Consider the following 13,639-nt stretch of genomic DNA (forward strand, 5'->3'; position numbering starts at 1 on the left):
TCCTATGGAAGTTCCTCGAGTTTTTAGGATTTGTGTGAAAGGTCCTTGAAATTTTCTAGCATTGTAGAAGATTCTAAGGAGAGGACTATTTTGTAAATATCTAGGGACTTATGTAACAATTATTATTTGCACTTTAGCCTATAAGTTAGTAGTATAAATAGAGGGGCATCCATTTGTAAAATCATCAAACAAAAATCAACAAAGTTCTCTACAATACAATCTTTCCAAGTAATCATCCTATGTTATTTCTTTCATTATCTTAGCGATCCCTAGAATCTTAGACTAACTTGGAATAGCAAGATCGTGAGCAAGTGGTGCAAGAACATAAGCAAGTTGTCAAGTGTCACACGTGTACTTAGTAAAGGACTAAGGACGTGACAAAATGGTATCAGAGCCAGGTTACAACTAAAGAAATGACAAACGACAGAAAAATCAATGTTTTTAACACTCAATCCAATGTCACCCAAGATGCTGCCAGCAAAAATCACTATGGCAAAAACAGGAATGCCGCCAACAAGAACCAGGAGGTGTCGTTCAAGGTTAAGCAAAATGAAGGACTTACATCCCAAGAACCTTCTACCACTGAGACGAGTGAAGATGATGTGGAGGTCCTACCTGAGTACGTCTCGCTCAGTAGAGAGTGGGTCATGAAGGTTAATGCGGGGATGGATGTCGTTGAGATATTTAGCCAACGCTTGGGGAAAGTAGAAGGCACTCTAGGCGTTCTTCAGAGGCATACTTTTGAAGAGGTTGAAAGCATTTGAAGTGACTTGGACGGGCGACACAAATTGTGATAGAGATAAGACAAACCATCGCTACCTTAAAGTGCAGGCTTATGGAGGCGTCGATCATTATCGATGCCATGAAGGCAAAGATAGAGGTACTCGAAGAGAATGTCAATGTGGGCGTGACTGAGACTGCCAGGAATGTTGTCGTAACGAGGAATGCTAAAATCGAGGCTCCCAAGCCAACAATGTTCAAAGGAGTTCGTGATGCACAAGAAATAGAGAACTTTCGTAAGCACTTGGAGAACTATTTACGACATGGAAATGTAAGGGAAAACGATGCCAAGATCAACACCACATTGTTGTACTTGTCAGAGACTACCATGCTATGGTGAAGACGTAAATTAGTTGATGTTGGAGAGAGGTTTGTGCACTATTAGCACGTGGAATTAGTTCAAGGTCGAGTTCAAGCGACATTTGTTTCCAAATAGTGTCTTGTACAAGGCAAGACGTAAACTTCGAGAGTTGAAGTAGACAGGGAGCATATGCGATTATGTCAAAGAATTCACAACCCTTATACTTCAAATACCTAACCTCAGTAGTGACGACTTGTTGTTCCACTTTATGGATGGGTTACAAAATTGGGCTAAGAAGGAGTTGCAACGTCGATGAGTTGAAACCGAGTCTTTGATGGATTTTAGGAATAAGAAGTATGACAAAGATAGAGGCAATAAGTCAAAAGATGACAGTGGTAATGATGGAGAAGGTTGTGGTAAAAGCAAGGAAGTACATCAACAACATCACAAGACTCTGAATACCCACAAGTTTGATAATAAGAAGTCACTTGGTTGTCAGAGCTATATCGAAAAGAAAACATAGTCCGAGAGAAAAGGTAACTATATATGCAGGGGGTCATATAACTTTAAGGATTATACCAACTTGAGGAGTCTTAGCGTTATGGTGCGTGAACAGAAGGAGCAAGCGCGCTCCAATTAACTCTCGCATCAAGATCGTGAATGTTGATCCTCAAAATGCTTATGGTGTTGCTAATGGTATTGGTATCAAATTGGGAAATGGGAAAGGCATAACAAACTTTACCATTACAAAGATGAATATCTTTAATATTATTATAGGGCAAGAGTTCTTCACACAATGTCAGACCTTGATCGACCCTTACCTTCATTGTCTATGGGTCATGGAACTAGAAGGGGCCTGCACAGTGCCTACATTAACTATACCACATGAGCAGAATCAAGCACAACTTTTAGGTATACAATTTGTGAATGGACTCAAGAAGGAGGGGTCGATATCCTTGGAAACCACTACAAGTTTTGATGGTGACAAAAGACAAAATGCTATTATCATCTTCCGCGACCATTGGAAGAACGGTGGAAAAAAGTTACACAAGAATAATATGAGGGTTTGTGGCTATTCAAAGATAAGATTTGAGAGTTTATGTGGGAGTAATGCGTCATGGTCACCGTAACATCAGGTGGGAGAGAGTATGATGCCTCGCCACATCATCATGCCACATAAGCGCCACATGACACAAAGTTGCACATGTGGAAAGGATTACATAGGAAATAGGTTAGTCATTAGTATAATATTCTAGAGAAATAGAGAGATTTCCTATGGAAGTTCTTGAAGCTTTTAGGATTTGCATGAAAGGTCCTTAAAATTTCTAGCATTGTAGAAGATTTTAGAGAGAGGACTATTTTATAAATATCTTGGGACTTATGTAACAATTATTATTTACACTTTAGACCCTAAGTTAGTAGTATAAATAGAGGGACATCCATTTGTAAAATCATCAAGCAAAAATCAATAAAGTTCTCTACAATACAACTTTTCCAAGAAATCCTCTTGTATTCTTTCTTCTATTCTCTTAGCGATTCGTGAATCTTTGGCTGACTTGGCATAGCAAGATCGTGAGCAAGTGGTGCAAGAACGTGAGCAAATTGTCAATTGCAGCATGTGTGCTTATAAAAGACTAATGACGTGACTCTTTACTTTAATTTGAAAACTGAAGCTTAATGGATCATCATCCTTTAAGATCTCCAATTTCATTCTCTGATAAATTTCGTAGTCAATTCTTCAACTAATATAACTGAGAATTCTACTACTATCACTATTAGTCCAGTTGATGATTTAATTGCAAGGCCACATAGGTTTCTTTTAAAGTCCAAAAATAAATTAACATTATTTAGTGAACCGTATGAAAGTTCCTTTTAAGAATTTCATAATGTGAGTATTAATGTTTCCCTCTGAAGGCAATTCTCATTTCTCTTCTTTTACGAATTTCTTAGTATAAATCACTATATTTTGTTGCTTTCATCTTATGTTGCTTAATATTCTGTTCCTTAATTATTTTTATCCTCTTTTAAGTTTGAATAAAATTTGAATACATTTAGATTTGTAAACATATTTAGTGAATGAATCTTTGATACTGTTAGCGGTCTCTTATTGTTGGTAAATGGGTGAGTAGTGGTTGCTTACTATTGAATTTAAATACATGTGAATTTTCTCTGTCTTCTCATTTTCCTAATTTTCGTCTCTATTGAATGTAATATGTCGAAAATTTATCAAAATGATTTATTGTTGGTGGTGGTAATTTGAGATGATGATATTTAGGGATATTTTGACAAAAAAGTATTGGAGAAAAAAATACATGTATTAACTTTGATAGTATTTGATTCTTTATTTGATAGTATTTGTCTGATTATGTTTGCTTGTTTGGTATAGTATTCTAGCTTATATCTAATAACTAGATGTAACAGTCTGGAATCACATTAAAATAACATTCTCTTTACAAAGCTACTATAATTCTATATTTCTAAGAGTCGATCAATAATGAAACTATCTTTGGCACATAATTCGATTACTTTCAAGATGAAAAGGATCGGAGATGGAAGTGTTGAAAGTCAATTTATCCTTCATGGAATATGAATTTGAGACTATAATTGTTTATTCTATCTTATGCAAAAATAATTCCATGGAGAAGATAATTTGTATTCTTTTTAGTGTGGTATTACTTGCTAATTAAATATTTTCCTTCGTTATCTACCCAATTTAGGAAACAAGATGTTAGAGGTTATTTTATAACAACAATACTTAAATACTTGATATTTTCAAAAATATAAATTTGGTGTGCAAGATATTTCGATATTGAAGACGAGTATGGAAGTGGAAGTTAGCAAGAGTAGGATTGTTGAATACTTCTTTTAAAATTTTTGTACATTTCTCTCTGATACCCTGTGCACATCTAATGAAGAGAATGATAAGGAAGTAAAATTTGTAATTGTTAAAATCATTGAGAACTGTGATTACGTTTCACGGTTGGTGAGGAGAATCGTTAGAGTTAGATTATTTCTTTATTAATCTAAATTCTTCAATTTCCTTCAATTTTTCTTCCGAAAAAAACTTATATTCTATATATGGATGGAAGTATAGATGTAACGACCCATTAGATCGTTTTGAGTACTAGAGCTAGTTATTTCATAAAATACTCTCCCGATAGATTCTAAATGAGTATTTTGGACTATTCGTAACTACAAATATATAATTAATGGGGTAATTTTAATAATTAATTTAATTGAGAGTTAAAGAAAATCACATTAAGATTAGTAGTGGGCCACTCCACCACTTCCATAATTAGTCATGTATAATAATTAGGGTAGTAAAATTTGTAGAAGAAAATAAAATAAAACACTTGCACGGTCGCAAAGACAAATTGGAAGGACGTCTTCAAGTGAGTTTTACTCCAATTCTTCTTAATCAGTTCTTACGTATATGTTTTAAAATTAGTTAGTTTGTTGTTAGTGAGGAAAGGAATTATGAATTGCAAAAGAAGTAAATGTTGGAGTTATGAATTGCAAAAGAAGATATGGTAAAGTCGATGGAGAGACGATCAATGATAAGCTAAGATATATGAATTCATAAAAATCTTTAAGGTATGAGCTAGTGTTGATAGATAAGGGGATTGGGTTACACAGTTAGATTCACAATTCAAATTTTTCATTGTAAGTCTACATTCGTGGTGTTATGTTTTGTCAAGGTATGGATTCATAAGGTAAGAAATGACCGTTTGCATCAGGTATTCAGCATTTGGAATGCCTTATGCATGGTTTATGTCGTAAAGTTTGTTACAAGACCTAAGGAAGGGTTTCACTTAAAAGTGTTAGTTTATAGTAAGGTAAATGGTCGGACTGGTTGTGATGATTGTTAGTATTGAAAGTGTGAGTTTAGTAGAATGATGTGAAGAGTATGTGGAGTCTAATAAATATAGTGGGTCGCTAAAAATCAATGAAACGGTGTCAACTAGATGGAAATGTTTTGTATGGGCTCTTTAGAGGAAACTTTTAGTAATATTAAAACTTGGTTATGTACATTCTTATGCGACCACCTATTTCTTTCTGTACATGGCTTGGAGTATAGTTCACTAGCTATGCCCACATGTGTTTTCACTTTTGTGTGGTGGATCGGGTGTACAAATCCTGTGATGTCCTCTTGGTTGAGTAGGATCTTTGGGCAGACTTGGTTATCTTAGATGACATATTTGGTATTGTCTTGGAGCTGTTGAAGTATTTTAGTGGTTTTACTTGTACCACCTTGCTTATGAGAATTTATAGAAGAGCTACCATGTGTATTTAGAGTTGTCAGACAGTCTTAATATTCATCTAGTCGTTGAGGTCATGTTCCGATTATGTTTGGTTGAATGTGGGACCATTATGTCTAGTTTTATCGTTCTTAAGGGTTATCTACAATCACAATTACTAATCTAGCATTTCGACAGTATTGGTAGAGGTTCATTATGCTTTGGTGTATCGCTCGATGGGTGGTTACTAGATCATTTCCTTCTTTGGGTTAAATAGGTATGATTGTCCCTTGATGAGTACCTAATGTCTAAATATTAATATTTTCTATGATGGTTTGTTATTTGAGTGTGTGGTGGTTGGTTTAAATTTGCTTCTGATTGTATCCAATATTGATTTAGGATTTTTATCATGGTTATGTGAGAAAAGATTTGTCCTAATGATTGTGTCAAGGTCCTTGAGAACATGTTGCAGACGTATGTACGATTAACTTTTGATGGTTATTTGGAATAATTTTTGTTGTTAGTTGAGTTTAAATACAATAGTAGTTATCATTTGAGTATTGAAATGACCCCATTTAAGGCATTGTATGAGAGGAGGTGTAGGTCTTCAATTGGTTGGTTTGATGCATTTGAGGTGAGACTTTGGGGTATTGATCTTTTTAGGGAATCGTTAGAGAAGATAAAATTTATTCAGCTTAGAGCAGGTAGCAACAATATGCAAAACAGAAGGTCAAGGAAATGAATTTATGGAGGGAGAGAAAGAGTTATTGAAGGTTTCACCCATGAAGGGTGTGGTAAGGATTGGTAAGTGAGGTAAGCTCAGAATGAGGTATATTGGTTGAATTGCTTAACCGTGTTTGAAAGGTGGCTTATGAATTGACTTTGTCTCCAGGGTTGTTAAAAGTACACTAGTGTTTCATGTGTCTATGCTGAAGAAATATCACGATGAGTGAACTACATTATTCGTTGGGATTCGGTCCTTCTTGATGATAGTATATATTATGAGGAACAACCTATAACTATTCTAGATAGGGAGGTTCGCAAGTTGAGCTCAAAGGAGATTACATTTGTCAAGGTGTTGTGGAAGAATCGACCGGTTGAAGTGTTCACTTGGGAGACTGAGGCTGATATACATGAAAGATATCCACACTTTTTTTATCGATTTAGGTACTCTTTCTTACCCTCGCCTTCTTTTGACCTTTCGAGACGAACAATGGGTAAATTTGTATATGATGTAACGACTCATTAGGTCGTTTTAAGTACCCATAAATCGTAGAGCACGAATCTATAATTAAGTTCCTAATTTTTATGTCAATTCATATGTCAAGTCACATATTTTCCAAATTTTAAAGTTTAGGGCTGAGTATCAATTTTAAAAAATAATTCCTCAAATCCTAAACTAAACTCAAAACGACATCTGCCCAAATATCAATTCTTAAAAAAATCATCAACTTACCCTCATTTTATCAAAATTTCCAATTAATATCCCATCATTACACCATAATTACCCCTCACATTACTTAGCCACCCTTTCTCTATATTATCCACTAAAACATGAAAGAAAAATCAATAGAAAGTACTAATTGTTGACACCCAATTTCGGACCCCCACAATAGAGATTAATCATCGAGTTTCTTCAATTTTGAACGATTTGAACTAATTTATTTTATGAAATTCTCAAAAGAAAAAATTCAAGTTTTTTAATATAGGGTTTTCTTTTTGAAAATTCTAAGTAATCTTTATTGTTTCATATAATTATGTATATAATTAATACATTTTATGAATATTCGAAAATCATCTCAAAAGATTTTATATTTTCGTTAAATCTTTTATTAAGTTAGTTAAATTTAAATTATGGTTTTAACTTTGAGTCATTTAGTTTAATTTAGTTTATTATTTTATTTTGTTGAAATTAAGAAGTTCGTTAGTTGATCATATTAATTCGTCTTATTTAAATCTTAGCCAAATTCACTAGTTAAACTCAATTTGGTTAAGTTTTAACTTTAGTTGGCAAAATTTGCAATCCATTGGCCATCTCCTAATTACAAATCTAGCCTTTTTCTTACCTCACATTCAACTCATTAAAAGACCAATTTTGGGTATTTTTTCTAATTTTTCAACGGCCCAAGATCCATTCCTGGCCAACAATAATAATACAACAGAAACCCAATTCTCACAATACACCAGCTTACAACAACGTACAATACGTACAATACCACCAAAAATACCCATATACGCATTGTGCGTAAAATACGTACAACACCACCAAAACTACCCTTATACATGTTCTTCTTCATTACATAAAGAACCCAGAACGCAGTCGAACGATTCCATGAGCCCAGCGCGTGTCCTCTCCTCCTCTCCCTTATCATGTCTGTACGAAAAACATTGGAGAATAATCCAGGTGTCTTATCTCATGTGCTTGCTCGTCCTTGCCCAAGATCAAATGACTACCTTCAAAAATCCGTTGAGGATTTGTACTAATTCCAGCTATTCAAACTTGACTCTTCAAGAGACTTTGAAATTGGAATTCAAAATTTTACTCGGTTTCCCCCCAAAATTCTGCCCTAAATCCTCTACTATAAAACACATCTATTTTCTCTTTTTCTATGAGATTTTTAGACTCGCTAAGGCACAAATTTCTCACTCCAAGAACAACAATTTCATCCTATAATACTATAAGTTTTATAAAGGGAAAATTCCCTAAAACAACTTATTATTTATGAGTAAAAGTTTACAAATCTTGGCTGGTCGAACTCGAAGGCATTTCTGGCGAGATTTCATTGGTGGTATGAGTTAGTCTCCTCAAAGATCACTGTCCCGGCTCGCTGCTCCAGAAAAGGTATGAAACCTTACACTTTTTAGAGTCTTCTTCTTAAATATGTTATAATTTTGTTTGTTTAGTTGATGGTTTGTCTTGATGTTTCTTTTTTAAGTAAGGATCGAGATTACTCGTATGATCGAGGTTTTGGTCTTTCGTTTGTTGAACATGATTTGAATATATATCTATGGATGTTAGGGGCTAATTTCTAATCGCTGCTACTCTTGTTTTCTTAGCCTTTATGGATGTACCATATCAACTTTCGAATTACTCTATCCATCTCAGTTTTGTTCCTGTTTTGTCATTGAATATTTCTTAAGATGTGTGGTCCTGTAATTTTTCAGATTATAGCTTGTTTTCAGTTCTTATTTTCTTTCAGAGTTGCTACCCACTTCTCTTTGATGATTTCTTCAACATGTTGGCCTATTTATATTTTTGACCTTCTGAAGTTTGGCCTTATCGAGAGGTTTGAGTTCTCATAGATATATGCATGTGTGGTACCTGCTTTAATCTTAGTTATGTGCTAAAATTATTTGAAATGCCTAAATGTTGTGTTTATTGTTCTAAAAGGTGATATCTTGATCATTGTTTCTTTACAGACTAATGTAAGATACACCTTTGTCGCTAAATGTTGAACTTGGTTACATATTCAATTCTGTCATTGCTAGTTTAATTTTTCTCTTAGATGCATGCTCCAAACATGTCTAGTTCTGATTTTGATTTTTGTGATAGGTTGCTATCTTGATCAAAAGCCTTATTATTTTGCATCTCGCGTAATTTGTGTACCTTGATATTGATTTTTTGAAAGCCGGCAAGTTGGTTTGAGTCCTTTTCTTGATGTGCTACATCGTTGCGAATTCTGGTGAAGCTTTAAGATCGGTTGAATACTAGAAGTTGTTTTGTTATTCTCCAAATATGTGTTGGCAGTGTGTTTCTCATTCCTTTTCCCTTATAAAACTGATACGGTACCCTCATACACTGCCAAAAATAATTTGATCTCATCCTTGTGCATTACCAGTAGCCTTAGGAATTGCGTGAGTGTATATAGTTGTATTCTTCTCTTAGCCTTGTTAAAATATAAATGCTAAATTATAGAGGCAATATGTTATATGTATTCACTTGCGTGTCAATATGGTAATGTGAGTTTTAATCCACAAGGAAGTGTTTTAACCAATTTGGGAAGTCAAATTTTCAAACATGCTTAGTTGATTAATTAGAGTGATACTAATTTGTTCTCCTCTTCTTTTTTGTGTGTAATATTGACCGAGTCTATTTGGACTCCATTCTTGCATCTCATCGAGTTGAATTTCTTCGAGTCAGCTCCATCATCGTTCAATCCTTAGAAAGACAAACATTGGATTGTTTTTGTGTAACATATCCCTTTTTTTCTTTGTCAATTGACTGAGTTCCCCTTTTTCATCATCGTTCAAGTGAAAGGGAAGCTAAAATAGAGGGTCTTGGAAGCTAAAATGCCGAAAATGGAGCCGATATCTAATCTGTTATACAACATATTTGTGTTTGATTTGCAGGATATACGTGACATACACTGTTTGTATACACAATGATACAACAAAAATTGGGCCAGCCCCAAAACGAAATGCAACAAACAATCTTAAAAGATTGAATTACTTAAAATTAGGACAGGATGAAGGAAATTGGGCCTGCCAGCCCAACAATATGAAATTTGGGCAAGGGCCCAAGTTTATGATTTTCTTTTCCCCCTATTATTCTCTTTGACTATAGCTTGTTTGCTTAACTTTTTTTTGTTTTTGTTAATTTAATAAAATCTCCTAAAGATGAACCACTTTTGATTATGATAGTTTATTTGTTTAAATAATCTTATTTAATTAGCTTTCTTTACTTGGTCATTTTTGAAAAAGTTTACTTTCCTTTCTAAAATATTTCCAATTGCTTAAGTTAGCGGTCAACTGCGCATTAGCGGACACATTAAGGGCCTAATACCTTCTTAATGTGTAAATTGAACCTCGAACCCTCTTTTGATATTTTCAAATGATTTTTCTGTTTAAGTCTTTTGAAAATTATAAGTTTTCTTGATTTTTCTAAAAAATTCAGTGACAACTCTCTTTAAAAAAATTATTTTTTCTTAAAAAGTTAAATTGATTTTTTTTAAAACAAGTCTTTTATTTCTCTTTTTTTCGATAAAACAGAAATGACGACTTTGCTGTGGAGTTAATTAAGTTCTAACCATAATGACTTAATATTGTTTGACTATTTGTTAATCTTTGTTGAATTTTTTTGCCTCTTATATGCCAAATTTGTTTAAATTTTGATATCAACTGTAATTGCACGCATATCATCTATTACGTCAAATGATTTTTTTTATTCAACTTAAAGGACGATTATGCAGGCAGAAGTCGTTCATTAACCAAACTACTTCTTGGGGTACGCTAACGAATGTAATTGGCCACTGGATGGTCAACGGTTGCTAACTATTGATGTTCGACATAATCAACTGACACTATTTCGGTTCAAGTGCCATATGATCGCCTGTAGTGATATAACCCAACAAAGAGTTGGGATCGTTCCCACAAGAAGTGGTTTTGAGAATTAATAGAAAAATAAAATCTAGTTCTAATTAGTCATAGCTATAGATATTAACGATTAAAAACATACTAAATCTAAGGGCTGACGCAAGTGTCAATTATCAATGGGGGGGGGGGTTGTATTAGGCTAATAAACAAAAACAAACAAAAATATATGAAATCGAGATATGGAGACAGGATTCTTAGGATGTGATAGGAATACATGATAAACTAGACTATCGGGTACATGCTTTTGATGGTAAATTGTTGAACATTTGTGACTAGGCTAGACTATAGTGGGGGTAAATTCTTTCTCGAGCAACTTACCCCGAATCAACATGGTTTTCTCGAACACTGAGTTGCCGCATTAAGCACAACCTCCGCCTTAGCCCATTCACTCTCTCGTGCTGAATGTGTGGGAGAAGGACTAGGATTCACTCTCTCGAGCTGAACCCATGTCGACCCAATACCACCGGCTATCAATTTAGTAGTCTTAGTTTTACGAACTCTCTCTCGAGTAAGCCAACCACACTAAGATGAAATCGTATTTGCAACTACAATCCCATTAAGTTCATACACAACTACTAAATAAAATCACATGTAAACAACAAATAAGCCATCAACAAGCAAGACCTAACAAATAATCTAACCCATATTTACAAAATCACACCCCAAGAATTGGGGTTTTAGCTAGACATGTAAAACAGATAAAAATCAATACTAATATCAGTTTCCATCAACTGGGTATGAAGAATTAAGTCTTAAAACACATAAAGAGTGAAGAATCTTCACGCCCAATTTCTTGAAGTGAAACCATTTGAATCTTCAAGGTTTTAGAACAAAGTCTCCAAAACCCTTTAAAACTTGAAAAAGAAAATATTCTAAGTCTGAATAATAATTATCTATCACTTGAAACTAAGATAACAATTTGAACAAGTATTTATAGTGTTTGAAAATTTGTGCTGCAGCGGATCACTCGGCGTAGTTAGTCGGGATCGCCGATACACTCAGCGATTCGCCTTTTGGTCGATTTCATCGCCTTCTTGCTTTAGCCTTCAACATCTTCGCGCTTCAAGTCGTTGGGCGATATAGTACTGCTTCTGTCACGACCCGAGAGCACCCCCAAGTCGTAACATGCGTATTCGACCTCTCGGAGGTCTCATACAAGCCCTTAGCATTCATCACATTAGATATGTAAAATAATGCGGAATTAAAAACTCTTTAAATAAAATCCCATAAGACTCAAAGGTCACTTTTAAAACATCATTCAAAAGTACACAAGCAGAATACTAAGTCTCTTAGCCATCTTAGACATAAATGTGAAAACATACTAGGGACACGGCCCTTTACAATCAAAAGAAGGCTATTAAGTCTATTACAAGAATCTTATCATAAAACTATAATAGAAAAGTCTTGCCCTCGACATATGAGGACATACCACAAAATCTAGGAAGAACTTCAAATCCCAAGTTTACTACAAAACCCGCTCACTTGCCGGAACCTACACTTGTAGAAAATAGAGAAAATATGGAATTAGCACAATTAAGTACTAAGTATGATGACCATGCAAAAACATGCCAAAACGGACATTTACAAGGAATAAATGCTTTCATATTATTTTGATAAAACCTTCACTTCCCAAGTATAAGAGACATAATACAAGTCAATGTTCACATATAAAACCATAGCCAACCATATACATACTCAACATATATTCATATACAACCCATGCTTAACTTTAAAAGAACACACGCCATTTCATTACCGTAGGACCTCTACCTAATATAACCTTAAGACACACTTGAGTGAGACAAGAAGTGACCGCCCATACAACCTTTTCAAGCACACTTAAGTGTTCCTCAAGATTACCTTAGATAAAGACATTTCCTTTATAACATAACATCAATAGACCAACATTCTTTAAGAAACCATTTAGGAGACATTCAAGCACATAAGGGGACATTTACATAATAGTCGTTAGACTTAGGGAACTCACTTTAGTATTTTCAAAGCCTACTCGTGCCATGTGTAGATAGCATCCCATACTACTACCTACACTTTGTAGAACCTATCCAATAATTAGAGTGCACATCCCACATGATGGGAATAGGCATAACCGACATAGACCATACTAGCTAGGCATGGAATCCAGAGTCTATCCTACTCCGTGGAGGTTGTTCTACTTGCCAAAGGTAGAACTAGTAAGCAACCCATGTAGGCACATGGTTTAGGGGATGTCCAAGGAAGTTCATTGTGCCTAATCTCATACTCAACTAGGCCACCTTCCTAACCACATCCACTCGGTGCTAGCCTTATTTCCCATAGAGTATTCAATCACATATGTACTTAGAGAGGGTTCCTTTTCTAGTTCAACCAACTCATAGTACCTCTTCCCAAGAAAGGCCCCATCTCTAAGTCATGGCCGATCAAGGTTCATAAGGATAGCTCATTTGACTTTCTTAGATAAGGATTTTCATGCCGTTCCGGCTCCATCCATCTCTAAGTCTATCATCTCACTCAAGAAGGGAACTTCGCCCTAAGGCCCATCCTTCAAGGTTATACATTTACTTAGGAAAGCTAGACTTATGAAAGGGCACCATTTCTTAGTTTTGCCGATTCAAGTCTTGGCCTAGAATTCCTCTTTTAGCATTTATAGAAAGGGCACCATTTCTTAGTTCTAGCCCACTTCACACATTCTTGCATTCAAGACTTTAAGTAACAAGGAGAGACACTTTAGTCTACCAACCAAGTCACAACATTATCATCTAAGGATACCTCATAATCTAACATCATTTCATATATACATCATGAGAAAAATCATACTTTAAATCACAATGCTATCCACTTTACATAGGATCATCACAAGATCACATAAACTCATTCACATCATACCTTCACACATAAAGCTTCACATAAAACTTTACATATAGCTTCATATAGGACTTTACATATAGCC

At 34.8% G+C, this 13,639-nt stretch overlaps 1 protein-coding gene across 1 annotated transcript in view; it reads right to left on the reverse strand.

Annotated features, from left to right (window-relative positions):
* LOC125821071 (tetraspanin-6) overlaps positions 1 to 13,639 on the reverse strand; it is a 1,176,838-nt gene that overhangs the window by 1,042,993 nt on the left and 120,206 nt on the right. The gene's annotated exons all lie outside the window — the stretch shown is intronic.

Source organism: Solanum verrucosum, unplaced genomic scaffold (assembly GCF_900185275.1).
Source record: "Solanum verrucosum unplaced genomic scaffold, falcon-dt-bn FXZP01000050.1, whole genome shotgun sequence".
NCBI lineage: Eukaryota > Viridiplantae > Streptophyta > Magnoliopsida > Solanales > Solanaceae > Solanum > Solanum verrucosum.